The following is an 18,426-nucleotide window of genomic DNA, read 5'->3' as shown; positions in this document are numbered from 1 at the left end:
CCCAGATCACCCACTCTCCTCTGGGTAGCATATACTGTTCTATTTTTGCTGAATTCGCTGGTCCTTAAAGACTGGTTTAGGCAAGAATGTCTTTTAACGTAAATAAAAAGTCCATTACCAAAACAAGTCCTCCAGACATGATACTCCTCACGTCTGGTACTGATTTCTGGTTGCTACATTAATAATGCGCCAGGCCATCTCTTGGCCATCTACTTTAAAACTTGCACAGCCTTTCCTGTCATTCTTGATTCTCCCTTTCCCTCCCTCCAAGGCTGCTGTATGTGTTCACCTTTGGTGATGGCCCTCATCTGAAAGGTATACTCCATTTCAATGGTTCTCAAAGGGTCAAATTTTTGAATGCACCAAAACAAACTCCTCAATAAGCCATAATATTAATCAAATTCCATGACAACCAATACTTAAGTTTTTAACTTTAACAACTTCATTTCCAAAAAGTCAACTACATTCAGTTTAGCTCACAAAACCTCTTTCAAGCAATAGCAGAAACAGAAAAATTAAGGATATTTTACAAAAGGAGTTAACCTAGGCATATCTAAGTGAGACTTACTATTTATGAAGTAAAACTGTAGCCTAGACCTTCTCTAAAGGTTGTTTTATCAGGAGTGATGTAAACCTGTGCCCAGAAAGCAGACATTTTAGGCCTGAGTATACATTATTTATTTTAAACAACCTTTAATAATTAAGGGGAAGATCCAACTATGCACTAAGGGAGAGAAAAGATAAAGGTTATTTATTTTTTTAAAAAAATCAATTCAAAGGTAGGTATAAGAAATTACAGCAGGAACTTTCAGTTAGGTTTAGCATTACAAATCTTTATGGCCAAACACCTCTCATCTGTATTATCAATAATAAAAAATACATAAGACCTTCAGCCCAATATTTCAGCTACGTATTTAACTGGGAACCCTAGGTTATTAATCATGGACCTCCAAGGCAAATGCTGCCAAAAAGTCTAGTTTAAAGTCACAAAGATATGTACCTCGATTTCCGATAGCTGCAGTCCTTACAGAAAAGGGTGATTCTCCTCTATCGTAAGGATTCTCAGTACTTACAAACATCAGACCCTTTCCATCCAGTCTTACTTACCTGCTGAATGTCTACATTCCTAACAGCAAACATTTAGGGCAACATGCCAGGCACGGTTTTAAGTACTTTATACATATTCATTTTCTCAATCCTTAAAACCATAATAACGGTATTACCACCATTTTAGAGTGAAGACACTGAGGCACAGAACAATTAGCTCTAGAGATGCTGATGATCGAATTATGTTTAAAACAAAAAAAATCTGGAGTGCCTGGGTGGCTCAGTCATTAAGCATCTGCCTCTGGCTCGGGTCATGATCCCAGCATCCGGGGATCAAGCCCTGTGTCAGGCTCCCTGTTCAGGAAGGAGCCTGCTTCTCCTTCTCTCGCTCCCCTGTGCTTCACTCTTCAAGCTATCTCTCTCAGTTATAAATAAATTTAAAAATCTTTAAAAATAAATAAATAAATAAAAGGAAAAAAAATTTGTCCCCCAAGCACCCCCACCCTTAGAAAAGAGGTTTCCTTTTTTAAGAAACCCAACAGTAACTCTCAGTCTGATAGAGCTTTATCATATTTCCATAATCAAGTAACCATTTCTCAGATATATAAATCCCCATGGTTCTAATAATAAATAAACTAAATTCACATACGGTATGAAAATATCCTATTACACCTACCCATATCCTTTTAGCCTTTATAATTATTTTCTAGATTTTTAACTTTGTTGTTCCTTCTGCATCTTTTGTCTAATTCTCAGGTAAACCCCATAAGTGAAATTATTTTTTCCAGGGACACCTGGGTGGCTCAGTCAGTTAAGCGTCTGCTTTTGGCTCAGATCATGAACCCAGGGTCCCCAGATCAAGTCCCACGTCGGGCTCTTTGTTTAGCAGGGAGCCTGCTTTTCCTGCTCTGTGCTCTCTCTCTGACAAATAAATAAAATCTCTGAAATTACTTCTTCTTTTAACCCATTTTATCAACTGTCTATTTACATGAAACAATGTACACCCATATTAACAAATGTATACACCTCCATAACCACTTCTATGAACTTGAGTTCCTTTATGTTCTTTTTGCAGTGAATCCCCAAATCTACTTTAGCTAATCATTGAGCTCTGTCACCATAGATCAAACTTTTGTAGAGGTGAAATAATTTTAAAATATAACCCAGAACTAAAACAGGTGACAAATAATGAATGACATGAATAAAAATATTAGAAAGCGCACCCTGCTCTAAGTGAGGAATGGTTGTGAAATCGTTGTATTATCACTGAAATGTAACTCTCACTTCAAACATAACCGTAGTGTTAGTTCACCAATCCCTTCTTAACTTACAAAAGGACTCTGATGGAAAAATAAAATTCACTTACTATATTGGCAGTACTTAACAAAAAGAATGAAGGGACTAACACACCCAAACCACAAAAACAGATGTAGTATGTGTAACATTATTTGATTTCCTTAATTTTACTGAGCACTGCAATAAAATTGTTAAACCAGCACTAACAAAGCCTATACACAGATAGTGGATGTAAGTGAGCTCTAACTCCCTTTACCGTGGATGGTCCCTGAGGGTTTTTTCATGCTCCAGCAATTCCCAACTCAGAATAGGTGCTCACAAACAGGTGGACAAAGGTGTCACAATTCTTAAGAATGGGGGAGTTCTTAAGCTTAGGATTGGCTTGTGACAGAGAACTCCTTCAAAGTGTTGAAAAAGATGGTCCATCGTTCACATTCTTTTTTTCTTTTTCATCGTTCACATTCTTAAAAGGAGCCCCAAAACAGGATACAAAAGTGACCCACATATAAATGCAAAGCTCAACTGTCAGTTATTGTTAAAAACTAAAAGTCATCCTCAGGAAAAACTATTACCTCTAAAGCATATGCAAAACATAAAGACCTTCAGGTGAGAAATTGTCTAACACATTCTGAGCTAACAAACCCTTTGTTCAAATGAATGTCACTTGGAAGCCCAAGATTTCTATCAACTAAAAAGACTGAAGTAGGTGGTTAAGGGAAGGCTGGTTCTTTCTTTCCTATCCCCTGTATTTACCCCAATCTCACTGAAAGGAAGAGTCCTAAAAATAGTTCATAGTCATTGCCTACCTTTCTTAACAGGTTAGCAAAAAATATTTTAAAGCTCCACTATCTCAAAAAGGTTTATGTTCCAGGGGCGCCTGGGTGGCTCAGTGGGTTAAGCCACTGCCTTCGGCTCAGGTCATGATCTCGGGGTCCTGGGATCGAGGCCCGCATCGGGCTCTCTGCTCAGCAGGGGGCCTGCTTCCCTTCCTCTCTCTCTGCCTGCCTTTCTGCCTTCTTGTGATCTCTCTCTGTCAAATAAATAAATAAAATCTTAAAAAAAAAAAAAAGGTTTATGTTCCACATTTCTGCCTCAAAGCACTAAAGAAGTGTTTTGCTAGTTTTCCAAGAGGCATTTAAAGTTACTTCATGTTAAACTAAAAATCTAGGACATATAGAGCATGTCCTACAGAACCAGAATGAAAATATAACTGCATATGTGTTGTGGGTGAGCAGTTTATATATCAGATCTGCCAAGTTAATCCACCTCAATTTTAAATCCCACAGGGAATTTCCAGACACCTTACCATTAAGGATAACCTCAAACCCAGGTAATGCCAAAGTTCACCCCAATCCTCCAGTCCTGAGTGTTCATTTCCAAAAGACACTGCACCCTTTTTTATGGCTTATAAATCAGAAATGAGACTGATTTACTGGCTCCAACACATTAGGACACATTATGTGGTCAGGTGCTAGACACTGAACTGTTTACAGTGAACTTCAAAAATATCTACTCTGTGTAAATCTTTGATTTCCAAATGGAGCAAATTCATTTTTCATAAAACCTATGAAGTTTATTTTTTATCAACAGACACTAGGAAGTATTCTCTACTTACAAGTATTCAAGCCATGTTCACAACCAAACACCTTACCCATGTATGGTGAAAGCAAGCTCAGCTTCTTTCATGCTAATATAATTGCTGTAATCACAATACTACTTTTGTAAGTAATTTCCTCTTAGATACTGTAGCTGGGGAGAAAAAAAATGTTTAACATTCCTTATTTACGCCTTCATATTGGTGCTTTCTGATAACACATTTTTTTTTTTTCTTTTTAAAATGAAGAGCTGCCAAAGAAACAAAAGGCTTCAAAGAACTGCGCACTGCTTCCTGGAGCCTTCCATGAGGCCGCTGAGTCCTCATGTTCACTGAGAGCGTAGCTCCAAGAGTAGTGGCTGCAGCAGCTGGGCACTTGCCTTGTTACACACCTGCTACAAAGGCTTCTATAGTTGATTGTACTTCAGAAGAAACTGATACATCTCTCAAATAATCACAAGATAATTCTGGCAGCAACAGCCCACTTGACACCAAGCTGGATGAATATGAGTCTTGGATTTCTGAAGTGAAGACCTCCCTGGAAGTAGAACAGGGAGAGCTGAAAGGTTGAGAGTACTGTTTCAGATACATGTAAGCAGGAAACCCAACCTTAATATATCAACCACTTTTCTAAAAGGATGTTTACTCATTAAAGAATGAGAACTTGAGATATTTTGAAATTATAACCACTACTGTAAAGAAGACTAAAAGCATTTTTTTGTTGTTTTTTAATATATAATTTGAGGACTTAAAACTCAGCTCGCAGCTTTAACAATAGATACAATGCTGTCGAAGTCACCTCCGCATTCTAATTCTGAGAGAGATGTTACTTACCACATAGAATGCCTTTGGGCAAAAGAACATTAGAAGAGGAGTCTCAAAGAGGACTTTGGCATTATAGATGCGAGGCCTGGAGGAGGTTCGAACTACCAGAAACAGTGACAGGAAGCTACCTAATGGAGATGGTACAAACTTCCAATAAATTGTGAGGACCATTAAGACCACGTGCATTTTTGCCATACTGGACTGAAAGTAAGTGATAGATAACCACAATAACCTATACTGGGTACTCAGAGCCTGCTTCAATCAACAGTAAGTGGAAAGCCAGTAATGGCAATTAACATCCTTAAAAAGTTACTTTTCAGGTGATGAGGTTAAAAAAAAGAAGAAAGAAAAAAAACAAAACAAAACCCTGACTAATCCTAGAGGAAGATTATTAAAGGTTACTGCTGAAGAATTATTTTAAAAGAGCAAGAATAGGAGACACATTAAGGGTGGGGAAAGAAAAAAAAAAAAAAGAAATGAGCCCAACAGGTTAAGTTTCAAGTGCCTAAGTAAAAGCTGACCCATGACATATCTCCATATTCTAAAAATACATCTTAATGAGAAAACAAAAACATAGGATTTTAATACCCATATACTTCTACAAGTGGAATTGAAAGATTAGGCTCCCTTTAAAAAATGTGTCTTGACTATTTGATGTGAAGGCTAATTTTTTTTTAATAACTGTATGTACCTCACACAAGTAAAAATATTTAAACCCATCTTGGTAATTAAGATGCAGTATCATTAAAGAAAACTACTGTAATACAACATGAACAGGAAACATAAAGCTGTATTAATCTTAAACTTTCTGAGCTTTATTGATGTAGTATAGGGAATAACTCTTTAAACAAATGCACTTAATTACTATTTTGATTACCTTATAGGGCAGATCTCACTGTCACTTCTCCAAGAAGATTATATATAAAACTCATGTGCAATATAATGACTACAGCAAATACAAGGTTAATAGAATACCTTACAAGCCTATACATCTTTCCCAGGTGGCAGTGGCTGCATGTCCCCTAAGCATGTTCATGCTTTTCTAATCCTCATTTCCTTGTGCTTTAATAGTTTTATTGTTATATATGCCCCTAAATCTTGGCTTTATTGGTTCTGAACTAAAAATAGCATCCCTGTTATTTTTCTACCACAACTGATTTCTTTTGTTCAACATTATAGTGCAGACAGATATGACCAGAGTCCATCAATTTTCGCTGCTGTGTAGTATTTTGTGGAGATATACCATTTATTTACCTGATCTGGGTCTATGGGTTATTTCCCACATTACTTATAATATTATTTATGACATAATTTCTATTTCTTATGTACCTAAGAGACAATGCTATTCAAACTATGGCCTTCAAACTAGCTGATCCAGAAGTTAAGAACCAAGCAGTACACAACTGTACACTGTGGTACAAGAGACTAGCTTGCTGAGTGGCAGCTTAGGTAGCACTGGTCTAGGGCTACATAGAACTGCTAGGTTTTTAGTGAAAAAACGTTCTTCAACTCTTGCTCATTTTTCCTTTTTTAGATCTTTTTTGTGCTTTTTACTTGTGGGAGCTCTTCATGAATTTAGGATAGCAAATACCTCATTTGGAGAATTATTTAGGGATTTTTTTTTTTTTTTTTAACAGTGTCCATGTTGAACATACTAAGACCCTTTCCTACTTTTTGGCCATGCCCAACAGAACACCATGTTGACCAGCTGACCATGTTGAACCTAAATAAGAAGATACAACACTTATTTAGGAGCTCTTTATAAACTGGCATCAGAGGATCCTTGCAGCAAAAAGCAAGAAATAGATGAAAAGAAGAGGCATGTATTCAACACAAACCTAATAATGTCTGCATAAGCAAATAAATCATAGTAGGGAATTCTATCCTAACAACATGGTAAAGAATTCAACAAATTAGGAAAAAAAAAATCAGCTAAAATATAAAACTGAAAAGCCATTACAAGTTAAAGTTTTTTATTAAATAAGAGAACATCTATTTATGATTCTTACTAATTTATGTTTTAAGATTACAGGTATTCATGTTCACAGTAACACTACCTTAGAGAAACACTGTCCAAGAATTTTCTGTGATAACTGAAATTTTATCATTACCCAAAACAGCATTAGCCACATATAGCTCCCAAGCACTCACAATGTGGCTCATGCAACTGAGAACTGAATTTTAAATTTTATTTAGTTTTAACTTTTTAAAATTTAAATAACCACCTGGCTAGTGGCTACTGTACTAAACAGAGCAGTGCTAGAGGATGCTATTTTCACAAGAAATTTTAAACTTCTAAGGATCAGGTCCACACACATCACAGATTAAAACCACCCCACCTCCATAACTTTGTTCAAGGTAACAAAGATCAATTCAGAAGTTTACAAAGTTAAACTGTAGGGGCACAAAAAGCAACAAACTCCACAGCAAGTTCAGAAGAGAGATTTAAAATGTGTTTATGTAAGATAATGAAGAAAAGGCAAAAAGTTCAGAGAGGAGCATTTGAAAATAATTTGTTATTATTTAATCAATAATTTAAAATAATTTGTTATTTATTATTTGGGTCCTTCTTCAAGTCAAGTAGTTCCAGGCATTTAAGACCTTATGGTGTCTGAGTATGGCCCAGACAGGCTGAACATGAGTCTAATCCTTCTAACTCAGTATGCTGCACAAATATTTTCTATTCATGCCATAACGTTCCTCACATTACTCAGTGGAATAGAGAAAAGGATGGCTAAATCTTTGCTTCAGTTAGCTTGTGACAAACTGCTTAAGCGTGCAAGGATGACCCTGGAATGGAGGTGAAGGACAAAAAAAATACTGGTTTCCTAAGCACCTCCCCTGCAATAGCCTCCTTAGGGTTCTCTTAACAATGGGCAGCACAAAATAGCCTATTTACCTAGATTTTATAGTTTACAAGGTACAAATGCCTTATTCACTCCTAACTGGAATTAAGTGTCTCAAAATTTCAGGGGGAGAGGGGAAGTCTCAAAAACACTGAAATAAGGGACGCCTGGGTGGCTCAGTTGGTTGGACGACTGCCTTCGGCTCAGGTCATGATCCCGGAGTCCCGGGATCAAGTCCCAAATTGGGCTCCCAGCTCCATGGGGAGTCTGCTTCTCCCTCTGACCTTCTCCTCGGTCATGCTCTCTCTCATTGTCTCTCTCTCAAATAAATAAATAAAATCTTGGAAAAAAAAAAAAAAAAACAAAACACTGAAATAAGACTATGTAAAGGGAGCGTAATGGAACACAAAAATTGGTAGCCATTATTAATTCTCCTGGCTCAACTGTCTTTTGTAATAAATGCAAGAACCATTTTATCCCCTTTAAAAACTGATCTATACTGCCTTCCAGTCTTTTTGGCCCTCACAGAAAAGATCCTAAATTTGTCTAAAGAAAAAAAGCCACATTCCCCAAACACTGTTTTATTCATTAACATATCTTCACATTGTGCTTATACAGAATACTTTCCTGCTAATTTACACCAGCAGTGAGGAACCATCAAGTACTATCTTATGTATGCCAGGGGATACACATACTTTAAAAATTGTGTTTTTCAAGGATAGCAGTTTTATTCAGGTTTTTGTTTTTGTTTTGTTTTTGTCAGAGCACCAACAGCCATTAATGAATGTTCTGTTGAATTTGTTTGCATCACAGAATCTGTAAATTACCCAAACTGAATGTTCTCCATAGTAAGTAAAAAACCGAACTTTACTGACAAGAGCAAAACATGAGAAAACAATACTAGTAAATTCATACAGAACATTTTTCCCTTAGTTAAAATAATTCCAATTTAGTTACAGTAGATCTTATTAGGGCATATGTAAATATCACCAATCAGGAGACAAAAAAGGAGTATTTAAAATGCTGAGGATTCTCATGAAGTTTCTATTTGAACATGGTCAACTACTGAAAACCACATAAAATATTTTTGACAAATTTTAAGAGCCCATTTAAAGCACTCAATTAACTGAAACCTATTTCTAGATTTAGATACAACTTTTAAAAAGTATGTGATAATGATTAATTCAATCTGATTTCATTATCAGGTCTGCTAATAAAAGTAGTTGGTTAAAAGAGAATTTAGTTTTCTTGTATGCCTGGATGGTTCAGTCAGTTAAGCGGCTGCCTTCAGCTCAAGTCATGATCCTAGAGTTCTGGGATCAAATCTTGCATTGGGCCTCTCCCTCTGCCTGCTCTGCCTGCTGTTCCTCCTGCTTGTGTGCATGCACGCACTCTCTCTGTTAAATAAATAAACTCTTTGAAAAAGAGAATTTAGTTTTCTGGAAAGGACTATTTAAAATTTTTCCATTAGGCTATTTTATTAATTATAAAACAGTGACAGCTAAAATAACTTGAGAATCACCCCACAGGAAAAAAAAAACACCAGCATAAAGCCCTGAAGAACCTTTTAAAGGCATTAAACCTAACTTTGAAGGGAAATTCTAGAGCTTAGACCATTTGTATAGAACTAGTGGAGTATTACACTGTTCAAAGAGAGTTCACATAGCTATATGCTTTGCAATGCCAAGTTATTCTCCACAAAAGCCAGTGTGTTAAGCCCTTTTAATGACTTCTGGTTTTCCAAACAGTACTATTGCTCCCCAGGATTTTAATGTCTAGTAGAACATCTATCTAAGGACATTTCTGGAATGTAGAACTTTCTCTCACCATTTCTACTAATTCTAGTCAAGAACCTTTGGAGTCACATCTTTTCTGAATTTAATATTTCTCAGATTTTAGAATGGTATTATAGTACACACGTATACACACACACACACACAGACACACACACACACACACATTCTCCAGGAGGCCAAGCTAACAACCTCTAATCACAGTATTTCTACAACAAAATTTAGGAATATCAGCACTAAATGGAATAAGATTAAAAACAGCACCAGCTCAGCTCAAGGTTTTGTTCCCAAAGCAGTTTAGGTTGCTTCTAGAAGGCTCTAAAAAAATTTTTCAAGTAGCTTTTAGACTTCAGAATTATATACATTTAGAATTATGGACCTGTAACTTTATAGCAAAGCTTCTAGTACAGTTTTGTTCAATAGTATACATTATACCTGGACATAATCAGTTACTCAGGCTGCCAGAAACTGCAGATAAATTTAATCTTTAGTATATTCTACCTGTGTTCATCCACCCCCAAAAGGAGTCAACTATGGACTTTCCCAATACTACATTAGTTATTTTAAATTAAAACTACTTTCCTAGATTTGGCGGAATCATTTATTAACCTTGTATCAGTTCACAGAAACAAGCTTAAGAGGAAACATCGCTAAAAATATTAACACATTATATTTACATTAAAGAGAATTCAATTAAATGCCTGCCTATTAGATGCCAACTAGACCCCACCCCAGAAAAGTTAAATCTCCAAGCCAATGAGGGTGAAATATTAGATATTCTGGAAATAGAACAGATGACTAACAACAATTAAGAGATAACGGACTTGGTACTGAGATGGCAATAACAGTGCTTCTCTCTACTATGCATGCAAGCCACCTGGTTAACACACAGCTTGAGTCTGGTTTGGGTAGGGTGGAGATTCTGCATTTGTTACAGATGATGCTATAATCTCAAAACCCACATTACATTAACAAGGGGTGCTTAGTATACTCAAAAATGAAAAATCATTGTTATCAGTTTAGGGCTAAAGGAACTGTTCTAGTTATAGCTATGATTTAAAAAATAAGCAGTTTGCTCAAAATCACATAGCTAGGAGAAAGCCAGTATGAGAAATCCTCCAGTCAGGTTTCTGTCAGTAGAACTTTCAAGAAATCCTACTATTTAAACAGTTTATTTCCCCCTCTCTTTAGCTTTGCAAATGTGTTGAGAAGGTCTAATTTAACTTAGATAGAACATTTTTATTTGATAGAATCTATTTAACATCAAACTACAGAAACACTAAATTGATACCCTAAAGCTTACTGAAAACTTCAATTATTTCCTCCAAGTCTCCGGACAAGCTAGAAACAAACCTTAAAACCTAAATGTCAATAGTAAGAAACCTATAATAAATTTTAAAAACTCTACAAATCTAACAGCACAAATTAAAAAAGAACATTTTTCTGTAGTATTATATTTCGCACCAAGTTTTAAGTAGAGTCCAAATTTATCCAAGAAAATCTGTTCAAGGGGCGCCTGGGTGGCTCAGTGGGTTAAGCCGCTGCCTTCGGCTCAGGTCATGATCTCAGGGTCCTGGGATCAAGTCCCGCATCGGGCTCTCTGCTCAGCAGGGAGCCTGCTTCCCTCTCTCTCTGCCTGCCTCTCTGCCTACTTGTGATCTCTCTCTGTCAAATAAATAAATAAATATTTAAAAAAAAAAGAAAAAAGGAAAAAAAAAAGAAAATCTGTTCAAAAAGTGACATGCTGGGAGATATACATTTATCATCTCTCAGTAAGTCCTCTAAAAACAACCAATTTTTCCCCACAAGCTGAGTATTACATAAAGTCATTTTATAAAACAATTATAAACTCAGGTAATTACATTATACCTGGCAAGATGCTCAAATTTTTAAAACAAGATTCACCTCTTATATCCCATGCTGTGGGGGCACATAGCTTCAGTGAGTGGTATGAAGAACAGAATCTTTTGCTCTATTTAAATATGTCTCTCTTTTCCAATTAAGCCCAAATACTTAAAAATTCACCAAGTTAACAGTTGAATGATAGAACAAACCACTGCCTGCACCTTAAATTAAAAACAAACAAGAATACAAAATCTCTCCAACTTCTATTAAAACCTGGATTTCCGGGCGCCTGGGTGGCTCAGTGGGTTAAGCCGCTGCCTTCGGCTCAGGTCATGATCTCAGGGTCCTGGGATCGAGTCCCGCATCAGGCTCTCTGCTCTGCAGGGAGCCTGCTTCCTCCTCTCACTCTCTCTGCCTGCCTCTCTGTCTGCTTGTGATCTCTGTCAAATAATAAATAAAATCTTTAAAAAAAAAAAAAAAAAAAAACCTGGATTTCCTAAAACTTGGGCTTGTGGTATGTACTTAAGTATAGTAATACTTGTTACGTACTCAAAATAAATTAAGTGATCCAATCACTGGTAAACAACGCATACAAAATTGAATCAGTATACCCTGTAATTGTCAAGCCTTTATTTTTAGAACGTTTAAAAAAGATCTTTAAAAGTTACTTCACTTTAAGCAATAAGTACACTTTCAAGTTTTGAAAAAAACTGAGCAACAAGAACTCTCCTTTACTTCAATCTTACAAGACCCCTAGAGCTTAGATGTGAAAATACTTACATGGACAAGTTAGGAGATGGAACCCCCCTATCATCAGCTAGGTTCCCAAGGTGGCTCAGCGTTGAAGTCGAACTGCTCTCTATACAGCACTTCTCCTAGGCCCTCTGGGTAGTTGTATACTTGGTCAGAAAGTTCGCCCTAAAGAATGAAATAGAAGCAGTAGTAAATAGTCCTAATTAAAAAAGAAAAAGGTTGTGCTTCAGCAGCTTAAATTGACTTAAAAATTAACTGTAGGAATAAATGTTTTAGAAGAGCGTTTCACTAATCACATTGCACAAATGATGTTTTCAAAGGGTTTACCAAAGCACTTTCCCTAGAGTAAAAATTTCCAAACTGCTATAGTACAAAATTCACAAAGCCAGATGTCATGATCCACTTACCAACTTGGTTTATCTACCTACTCAATTTACAGCCTTCATCTAATTTCATTGTCACTTTTATTTATCCTCTAAAAACCCAAATTTCTAAGTGGCCTAAAATTGAAAATTTCCAAGTACCCTTATTAACCTGATGTACAATGTTCTGGCATGATCTATAATTTGGATCTACTCAGAACATTTCTTACTCTCCAAATTCCAAAATTTTTAAGTGTAAAATCTTACTACATACCAAAAAGATCTGTGACTTAGCTGGATACATCATGTATGTGAAATAACACTTGATAGCTGCTTTGTACATTAGACAAGTAACTAGAAGTATACACCTCTCTTCCTTATACCTTAACCTACCTAGACTTAAGTCTACAATCACTAGAACATACGAATGTTTAAAGTGCTTAGCATGTTGCAAAATGTTAAGTTTTAGCAATGGTTATTACCTACTACAGTTTCCTTAGATGGACTTTCTCACCTCTAAACTGCTATAGTCTGTACTTCTAATCATAATCAGGTGGTTGCTACTTTAAAGCAATATATCCTGACAGCATTTGCTAGAAAGGGTGATAAGGAGGAAACCAGAAAATGAAACTAGAAATTAGCATGTTAAGGATCAGAGAAATTTCAGAAGTACTCTAGACATCTCTAAAACATCTCAAAAAAATAAATATTTTAAAAATAAAGCATCTCTCATCTCCACCAGGAAAGTTGCATCCTGTGGTTCTTTCAGCCTACTAAGAGAATCTGCTCACACACACAAATGAGTCAAGAACCCATACCAACATGTAACAGGGGTTACAACCTTACATTAGATTCCAAATAATATATTCCCAACAAAACAAAGATTTTTTTATTCTTCGCATACCAAGATAATTTTAGAAATAAATTAAAAGCTGACACATGCTGGAGACAGAGACAGAGTTTATTCTCAAGTATCCTAAGGAATAGGGTAAGTATCCTGGGTGAGACACTCATCTCCATCCCTCCCCCAAATATCCACACAGCTATTTTGCTTAATGCAACCCAAGAGCAGTGATGTATGATGTTAAGGATATTAAACTTCAGACATTCAAAAATGTTCTTCAGCATGATCTCTAAAACATTCCCATCTAACAAAAAGATACCAAGGAAATGAAGGCCCCAAAATGTGAAAGGCACATTTTAGTAAAATAAAAGGGGTACACAGGGTAAGAGGGCTATCTACATAGAGAATAAATAGAATATTTGTACAATTAAACCAAAAAGAAATTAAATGAAAATGTGGAGAAAAGGAGGTATAGGAAAAAAAATAATATATTCTCATTTAGAATGGAACGTGTAATCAGCAATCTAGTTCTTTAACTGAAGAAAATGTCTCTTATTACTTCTGGATAAGTAAGCACACGGAGAACTAGTCTTGACTAGTCAGCAGTAGGTTACTAACCCCCTCCACCACACACAAAACCCGAAACCCTCCCAACACCTTTATAATAATTATCCCAAAGCCTAGTGGCCCCAAATTATCAGTATTTCTCTGAATGACAAATAGCAATTGCCTTTACCAATGACTTTTAAAGTTGCCACTTGGTATTCTTTCCAAACCCCCCAAACCCCAGTCTAATTATGAGAAAAATATTGGACAAGCCCAAGAGGGGGGAATTCTACTGGGTATCTGGCCAATACTTCTCTAGGCTGTCAAGGACAGGACAAACAAGGTTAAGAAACAGTCATACAGATAGATCAGAACTGGGGAAGACATGACAACTGAACATAATGTGGTACCATGGATTATCCTGAAACAGAAAAAGGACATTAAAAACTGATGAAATTCAAATAAAATTTGCAGTTTAATTAATAGGAATTCATCAAAGTCTCCTTTAGTTTTCACAGATGTAGCACAGTAAGATGCTAATTAATAATGTGAACTCGGTGAGAGAAGTACACAGCTCTGTACTACCTGTGCAACTTATCTATAAATCTAAAATTATTCCAAAACAGTTTATTTTATAAGATCAGGCAAAGTATTCATATAATGGACTACCACTGAGAAATATAAGTAACAACCTACTGATTTATGTATCATGGATGAATATAAAAAACCTGCTGAGGGGCGCCTGAGTGGCTCAGTGGATTAAAGTCTCTGCCTTCAGCTCAGGTCATGATCTCAGGGTCCTGGGATTGAGCCCCATATCAGGCTCTCTCCTCAGCAGAGAGCCTGCTTCCCCCTCTCTCTGCCTGCCTCTCTGCTTACTTGTGATCTCTGTCCGTTAATAAATAAAATCTTTTTAAAAAAAACCCTGCTGTGTTAAAGCCTTTTACACAAAATAATGCTTAACAGTTTAATTCCATTTACATGGAAGTTCTAGAGCAGACAAAACCAATCTACGGTTTAAAAAAAAGAATCAGAATCCTGGTTGCCTCTGGAAAGGACGGTGTGCGGCATTTGAAGGCACAAAAGTTTCTGGGGTGAGGGCAAAGTTCGATTATCTTGACAGGTTTGAATCACACAACTCTATTTTTTTGGGTCAAAACTCATAAAATGATAAACTTAAATCTGTGCATTTTACAGTTACATAAATTTTATCTGAAGCTTTTTTTATAATTAAACTATGATATGTGCCTATGAACTGAAGTTAGAGAGGTGGCGTATTCTGTTATCTCCAACTCTGAAATACACGGAAAAATGAGATGAGTAGATGAAAAAGACAGCAGGATGGCAAATAAAATGCTGTTAAATGCATCTAGGAGAAAGTACATTTCTTTTGCCTTCTCTCTATGTTCGAAAGAAAACGTATAAATTAAACCTGAGTGGCAAAAAAGAAGACACTGATTACTTAATTACTGCACCTACAATCTCATATTTAATCATTAGGAGCCTATCTTTCCTACTAAATGTAAACTCCTCAGGGCTTCTTTGTCTTCCATGACCAGCACCTACACTCTCACATTTGTAAAAGGAATTAAAGATTAGGGTCTGCCCGACAATCACTGGCTGTATTTCTGCCAGGTTCGTTCCATCAACTCCTCCCCATCACAGAGCACTTCTCCCTCTCCCTTAAGAGTCCTCAGGTTCCCACCCAAGCTGGGGGCTTAAAGGTGGAAACACCACGGAACAGAAAACATCTTAGCAGATCCAAGGTGCCACTAAGAAACCCAGGTAATCTGAACATCATGGGTGTAAACTGTGTACCCGACCTCAGGTTTCCGAGCCAGCAGTGTAGCCCAAGAAACATAGACGCTCAAGAAATATTTTGGGCCAGAGTTAAAACACGTCACCATCATTCCGACTGGCAGTCAAAATAGTACTTGATAAGCCACCCAAGCCTACCGCTCTCCTTCTCACTGCCGGGGAATCGTGGCGCGGACGGGAAAATGAAGCCATGGTGACTAATCCTCAGGCTCCAAGAGGTGACTAAGGTGAGTGAAAGCGACTTGGCCCAATCAGGAGCGCCGCAGGGGGCGGAGCAGCAGCCGCGAGGCTTCCAGAAGGGGCCAAAGGCCTCTCCCTCGCTACCTGACACCGGGGCTTCCCTGCCTCCGGGCCCCGGAGTGGCGTCAACTTTCCTCCACCAGAGGGGGGCCGCACTCCCCGCACCCCCAAGAACCCGTCCTCCTCCGGCAGCTGTCATAGGAGGCCGCCGCCAGGCCCGCCCCACTCCATTCATAAGGCCCCAGCCGTAGCAGCCCTTCGCGCCGCCTGCGGGGATACCGGAGGCGACCGCGCGACCGGGCTCCCGGCCGGGGTTGCGAGACCAGGGCCCCTCAGGACTGCGGCCCGGCCCCCTCCCCGGAAACAGCAATGCACCACGGGAGAGGGGTGGGGGCCGCACGCCGCCGGGAGACGACGCCGACCCTCGGCGGAGACCCCCGCGAGCGCCCCCACACGCACACGCCCCCTCGCTTTAACCGCGTTGGCTCCAGTTCGGTCGAGCGGCAGGCGGCCGCCTGAGGGCCCCGAAGCGCGCCAGCCACCCCAGCCCGCCGCGCCGCCGCCGCGGAGGGACCGACCGCCGCCACACACACCGCCGTCCGCCATGTTCGAGGCAGCTGGCCGCGGGGCGCTGCGGGGCCGCCGACCGGGCGGCAGGGCCCAGCCGGCAGGTACCCGGCAGCTCCCCGAGGCAGGCCCCGCGCCCCCGCGCCCCTCAGGTCGGTACTCACGTGAGATAACGGCCCAAAGAGTCGGGTAAAGCGTCTTCTCTTTTTCGGCGGAATTTTTAAAGAGGGATGTGGTTACCTTGAGCAGAAATACCCAAGGCGGCCTGGGCCATAGGCTGCGGGGACGACGTGGGGGAAAAAGCGCGGCACCGACACCAGCTGTGCAGCAGTGGCGGCGGCGGCCGAAGGGAGAAATAGAACAACGCGGGTAAAAGAAGAATGGCGAGGACTGGGTTGGGGAGAGAATTCGGCCTCGTCACACTGCAGAGCCGAAGAACGAGAAAGGATGAGAAGAGGCAGAGAAGGAGAGAAAAAAAGGAAACACCGCAGCCGAGCTAAAAGCCGGAGTGTGGGAAGGCGGTGCCGGCGACGCCAGTATTTATAGTAAGGGGGCGGGGTCTGATGGCGTCACAGCCGGCCGGGCGGCCGCGCGAGTTGGGCGGAGCCGGACTGCGGCCCGGGGCGAAGGGAGGGAGCGGAAGAGAAAGGCGTGATACGAGGACCGGGCTTGGTGCGGGCGAAAGGGGGCGGGGCAGGACGGGCGACCCCGGGTGCAGGTGCCGACCGCCCGGTGGCTTCCCGCCCTTTCGCGGGCCGCGGTTCCTTTGCCCGCGGAGCTCCTGGCGCGCGGATGGGGGCGGTCGAGGGAAAAGAACGCGTCTGGGTCGGAGCGCAGCGTCGCCCCGCGCCTCCACCCCTTAGGTGCCTATGTTCACGCTTGTCGCTGGCCCCCGCGCACTGGGAGTTGGGTCCGGCTCTCTGGCGACCATGACGCGGGGGGTTGTCCCGGGCCACGGGCGGCAGCACGCGTGCACTGCCTGAAGAGGCTGTAAGGGAGGCCTGTGAAGGCCTTCGCCGAAACTACCCCCTCGAAAGCACTACGCTATTTGAGGGTTCCCCAAGCTATGCCTGGGGACTGCCCTCACAGGGTGAGGTTTCAGCGCCGCTCTCCTTAATGGCTGGGGTGGTGGGTCCAGTGCTGGTGAGGTTACAGAGCCTTGTGCTCGTTTGAAAATGTCCCCAGTGCTTGTGTGTTACAATATGGTGCTGTAGTTTTTTTAAGGAGTGTGGCCTCTGTGTCCTCATTTAAAGGGTTGGTGCAGTCACACCCAGTCCTTATTAATGAAGGACCCGTGTTGGAGATGTTAGATGTTGTTAGAAACGCACAATACTTTAAACCTCCACCTCGTTTTCACATTTTAATTTTACTACTGAATAACGGATTTTTTTTTTTTTAAAACTGGGGGACCTGGTACGACCTACATAACTTTTATTCTCATCTTTCAAGAATGCCTTCATATTATGCTAAATCCTTGGGACTCAGAGTCAATAACACAAATGAAATAATGTATTACACTTCCCTCCCAAGTTAAGATCTATGAGATTAAGACCTTTATTTTTCTTTCGTTCTTCCCCAGCTTCAGTTTATTTTGTGAGCAGCACTGTAGTTTATTAATAAACCTAAATTAGGAAGGAAGAGAGAGAGCTTTCTTGTGTGGAAAAGTAGCAAAGCTGAAATATGGGCTTTTGGAAGAAAGTATTAGGTAAAACTCGGGAACTGTGGACTCTTCTTAACTAAGTTTTTCCATATTTCATTTCGTTGTATCTTGACTTTCCCTTTCATCCTTTAAAAATTCTTTTTGATTCAGAATATTTATGAATAGCACTTTACTAGACCTCCTGGTGGAAGGAGTAGGCTAGAGATGAACAGGCTACTTGAAATCTTGCTTACAAGCCAGCAGGAGAAGCAAGACAACTACACAAAATAACTGGATTGTTTACAGATAAATAAGTAATATGCTGCATAGAATCTAGTGGAGGGAGAAAATGATTGCAGCTAAGTGAGAGAAAGGCTTCTGGGGAAAGCTGGTGATAAATTTTGAGAGCAG

The 18,426-nt window shown here is 39.8% G+C and overlaps 1 protein-coding gene across 5 annotated transcripts in view; it reads right to left on the bottom strand.

Annotated features, from left to right (window-relative positions):
- Positions 1 to 16,905, bottom strand: part of AZIN1 (antizyme inhibitor 1) — a 31,984-nt gene extending 15,079 nt beyond the window's left edge. For 2 of the 5 annotated variants that reach the window (XM_044245175.1, XM_044245179.1), the window contains exons 1-2: positions 16,541 to 16,905; positions 12,027 to 12,164 (exon numbers count right to left, since the gene is read on the bottom strand). The gene's annotated coding sequence lies outside the window, so the exon portion shown is untranslated. Of the gene's footprint in view, positions 1 to 568; positions 635 to 4,329; positions 4,497 to 12,026; positions 12,165 to 16,540 lie in introns of all 5 variants that reach the window. The other 3 variants (XM_044245178.1, XM_044245177.1, XM_044245176.1) reach the window with 3 other exon arrangements.
- Between the last annotated feature and the right edge of the window lie 1,521 nt (positions 16,906 to 18,426).

The sequence above is a fragment of the Neovison vison genome, chromosome 4 (assembly GCF_020171115.1).
Source record: "Neovison vison isolate M4711 chromosome 4, ASM_NN_V1, whole genome shotgun sequence".
Lineage (NCBI taxonomy): Eukaryota > Metazoa > Chordata > Mammalia > Carnivora > Mustelidae > Neogale > Neogale vison.
The sequence above is the reverse complement of the archived record's forward strand: the minus strand, read 5'-3'. Positions and strand labels throughout refer to the sequence as shown.